Source organism: Saccopteryx leptura, chromosome 11, assembly GCF_036850995.1.
Source record: "Saccopteryx leptura isolate mSacLep1 chromosome 11, mSacLep1_pri_phased_curated, whole genome shotgun sequence".
In the NCBI taxonomy this organism is placed as follows: Eukaryota; Metazoa; Chordata; class Mammalia; order Chiroptera; family Emballonuridae; genus Saccopteryx; species Saccopteryx leptura.
In genome coordinates, this window is record NC_089513.1 from 54806724 (window position 1) to 54811289 (window position 4566).

At 44.1% G+C, this 4566-nt stretch overlaps 1 long non-coding RNA gene across 1 annotated transcript; it reads right to left on the minus strand.

Annotated features, from left to right (window-relative positions):
- Positions 1 to 1281: 1281 nt before the first annotated feature.
- Positions 1282 to 4177, minus strand: LOC136383427 (uncharacterized). Its single transcript, XR_010747414.1, has 3 exons — positions 4040 to 4177; positions 3668 to 3794; positions 1282 to 1389 (listed from the first exon to the last, which is right to left on the minus strand). It is a non-coding gene; the product is annotated as an uncharacterized lncRNA (long non-coding RNA).
- Between the last annotated feature and the right edge of the window lie 389 nt (positions 4178 to 4566).

The following is a 4566-nucleotide window of genomic DNA, read 5'->3' on the forward strand; positions in this document are numbered from 1 at the left end:
TACCATCTCACAGCGGAAGACAAAACATCCCCATACATCGCCAAGTTTGCCTTGAGGGGCAAAATCGCCTCAGTTGAGAACAGCTGCTGTTTGGAGGTGGGGAATGGGCGCATGCTGTGTATGACAGAGGAAAGTCCAGATGCCCTGAGAAATGGGGAAGGATGCCCGGCAGCTGTGGAGTAAGATGGGGTATCAGGGAAGGCTCCCTGAGGAGGTGACACTGTGGGTGTGTGAAGCATGAGCCACAGTACTAGCATGAGAAACAAGGGATCAGCCCAAACAAAGGGACAGTGACCTAAAATGCAAGAAGTATGTAGGGCCACAGTGGCAACCTCATGTTGCTAGAAGGTCAAGTGTGCATGTGTTTAGGGATTAAATGGTGGGATGTGAGACTGAGATGCAGGACAGTGTGTGACCACTGGCCCGCAAGGACAGCGTAAGCAGCAAATTGTTAGGAACAGATTGTGAGAATATTTATTCTGGCTACAGTTTCGAGGCTGGATTTCAGTGGGCCCTAGAATGGCAGCAGGGGACCCTTTTGCATGAGGTGCTGTACTACTTGCTTTACTTCAATCCTCACAACAGGCCTATGAGGAGGAAGTACAATTATTCCCTTCAGATGAGGATGGAACGGGGCTGAGCCTCACCTGCTCAGCCCGCGGCAGAGCCAGACCAGGACCATCCCTGAGAAGGTGCCTGTGAACTCCTCTGAAAGATGAAATGGACTTGGCTGGTCTGACAGCTCTGTTCAAAATGCTACCATGATGGTGGGTGAATGGAGATTCTGTGATCAACTCCTGTGACACGTGGGGTAAGTCCTCTGAAGGGAGGCTTTAAGCAGGCACATGTCAAATAGTAACAGAAAAGCAGTTTAAAGCCAAAGGGACAAGCAAGTGCCTTCTGCATTGTTCTTTTCTCACATCAAACTTCCACTGGGGCTAAACGTTTGTTCATTTTAGTGAGCATTTATTGAGCAACTACTGTGTCCTCAGAATTGTTCGAGGGCTCTAGGGAAGACAAGAACCTTGAAATCCAATTGAGGCAAAAGCAAATGTGAGCTGAATGAACAGAGCGAGGCAGTAAACAAGCCCGAGGAGAAAGGACTTTGGAAGAGGAGCTTGACTTACAGAAAAAAGTATTCAGTTTGCTTTTTCTTTCAGTTTTTAATTAAGTGAGAGGCAGCATGGTGCAGAGGCAGAGAGACAGACTCCTACATGGGCCCCAACCGGGATCAACCCAGTAAGCCCCTTACCAGGCAATGCTCTGCCCTTCTGGGCTGCTGCTCTGTTGCTCGCTGCTCTGCAACCAAGCTATTTTAGCACTGGAGGGAGGCCATGGAGTCATCCTCAGCACTCGGGGCCAACTTTGCTCGAGCCATTCAAGCCATGACTAAGGGAGGAGAAGAGAGAGAGAGAGAGAGGTGGGGGGAGGGTAGAGAAGCAGATGGTCCTATGCGCCCTGACTGGGAATCAAACAGGGACTACCACAGGCCAGGACGATGCTCTACTGCTGAGCCAACCAGCCAGGGCCAAGCAATTCAATTTAGATCTGCCTGACAACCTAACCCTGCACTTTCCACTCTAGGAAAACATGTTTTCCCTTAAGAAGAGCTGAAAGCCCACTGATTAACTAAGAAGAAGTTTTCAGGGGAGAAAAGAGCCAGGTACTCCCCGTGCTGATGAAGATGCTCCCACCTGAACCAGCTGTCTCCCCAGTGTACCCCAGTGTACTTTCAGGGGCTACATATGGGGAACCTCATAAGCCACCTCATAAGGTAGTATGATTATCGCCATTTTACATACGAAGAACAGGAAACACAAACAAGCTAAGTACTCGCCCAAGGTCACACAGCCTTTCAGTAAAAACCCAGGATTAAAGCCCCAGGCGGTCAGCCACAGCAGCCAAGGCTTATGCTACCGACTGCCAGGCTGTTGCTGCCTTTCAGTGTGACTGCTAGGAGCCGGAAGGCTGGGGCATCATCTAATCAGAGCAATAATGAGCCACTTCACTAAAAAAAAAAGTCTGTGCAGAGGTGGGCCAGGTATTCACATGGTAGGAAGAGAACAGGATTTATATTAGAAGACCAGGGGTTGCTAATAACGCTGATACTGACTGGTTTTGTAATTGGAGCATCAGTAACCCCTTTGAAGGTCAGCCTCGTATTGAACATGAGGTTAACAATATTGACCTCACAAGTCTTATGGAAGTCAGGAAGACCATATAACAGTGTCTAAAACAGCTCTTGACATGGAGTAAACACTCTATAAATATAAGGTGAGCAAAGGGTAAATAAGAGATGCCTCATGGATATAGCATTGACTGGCTCTGATAGAGTGCAAAGTTCATGAACAAGGGTGAAGTAAAATCAAACTCCTAGAGAATGTTCAGTAAATGAATCCAGGGGCATGTACATGGGGAGGGGAGGTATTTGTGTATAATCCCTGCCATTTCTATAAAGACTACCATTTATTAGAGCCTTACCAGGTCCCATCACTGAACTGTGGATCTCATGCCATCCATAACCATGGCTTAGGCAATCTTGTTATATACTTTGGATTTCGTCATTACGTGCATTTTACAGATGCTTAACCACGGGCTGTTCTGAGACATGATGGCTTAAGAGATCCTCTGCAGATATCTGTGAAACCTAGCAACAGGCTGTGCTTGGTGCGAAGATGAGGCCTGCTCCGAATGCTCTTGCCTGCTCTCCCTCTCTGCCTCACTTCCAGGCCCCTTACTTCTGCTTGCCTGGACTAACTCCTCAATAAAACATTAGCCCCAGAGCTTTTGTCTCAAGCTCTTTTTTTTTTGGGGGGGGGAAACCTGGGCTAAGACAAATAAAAAGAAATTTTTTGTGTGTGCGAAAGAAAATACATTGAAGAAGATATGCATAGGACAAAGGTCTAGATCAGGGTCGGGAACCTATCGCTCACGAGCCAGATGTGGCTCTTTTGATGGCTGCATCTGGCTCGCAGACAAATCTTTAATAAAAATAATAATAACATTAAAAATATAAAGCATTCTCATGTATTACAATCCATTCATTTCCTACCGCTCATGTTCATGGTTGCGGGTGGCTGGAGCCAATCACAGCTGTCTTCCGGGACAACACCAAATTTTTATTGGATAATGTGTAATGTACACGGGTCGTTGTATGGCTCTCATGAAATTACATTTTAAAATATGTGGTGTTCATGGCTCTCTCAGCCAAAAAGGTTCCCGACCCCTGGTCTAGATTAACATACGTAAAATGTTAAATAGATTGTCTTCATACTTTTCTATTTTTCCTATTTTGAACATTTTAAATTAGTAAAATTGTTGTTTTAATAAATTATTTAAACATACACATTTCTTTCTTCCAAGATTAACAGACAGGACATGCTGAAAATCGATCATGAGGGGGAAAAAATAAAGAGTTGTTTTCAATAGATACTCCATTCGTGTGAATTCAGGAAAGCTTTGGATGCTTTCATAACCTACTATGTTATACTCTCATCATTTCAGTTTTATTTTATTTAGGACTAAAAAATAATAGATGTCCATTTTCATATGCTGGAATAATCACCACTTGGGTATACAAAAATGCATTAAATACATTGAGCATACTAAATACATTTCAATTACTATATAACTTCCTTAAGGCTTTAAAGACAGCCACATTACTTACCATGCCCTGGAATTTCAAAACTTTGTCCAACAATGCCTCATTCTGTGACTTACTCCAAACCAAAATCCATTCAGAGAGTTTTGAAAAATCTCAGCAAAAATTGGATGTGTGGTCTCCATAGTGAATCCTAAAGCCAACAGCATTTCCTGTTACAGTTATTTTTTTTAAAATAAAAGTTATTTAAAAAGTAAGGGAAGAAGGAAAGAAGGGAGACAGGAAGGGAGGAAGGGAGGGAAGAATGGAGGGAAGGAGAGAGGAAGGAAGGAAGCCCTGTTACTGTTTATTCCTCCAGGACCAACTCAATGTAAGCAAAATAAAATCTGCCTTGGGTTTTGCATGCATTCACCAGAAAAGAGGTTAAACACGACTTACACTCCCCTGCAGTGGTCTCCTGTGTATGAGAATATAATTCACGGTGTGAGAAGGGGCTCTGGGAAATCATTCCCTGAAAGTCTTGTTTCCTCTTTCAAGAGTGGGACTGAGAGATCGTGACTATCCTCTAGGTCAGTGGTCACCTAACCCCCGGGCCGCGGACCAGTACTGGTCCATGGGCCATTTGGTACCGGTCTGCAAAGAAAGAATAAATAACTTACATTATTTCCGTTTTATTTATATTTAAGTCTGAACGATGTTTTATTTTTTAAAAATGACCAGATTCCCTCTGTTACATCCGTGTAACACTCACTCTTGATGCTTGTCTCGGTCACGTGATACATTTATCTGTCCCACCCTAAAGGCCAGTCTGTGAAAATATTTTCTGACATTAAACCGGTCTGTGGCCCAAAAATGGTTGGGGACCACTGCTCTAGGTGACCCATACACTGACTGCGTAAATATGGTTAATAACTGGGGAGTATCTACATTTCAAAAAATTAGAAGAAATAGCCTGACCAGGCAGT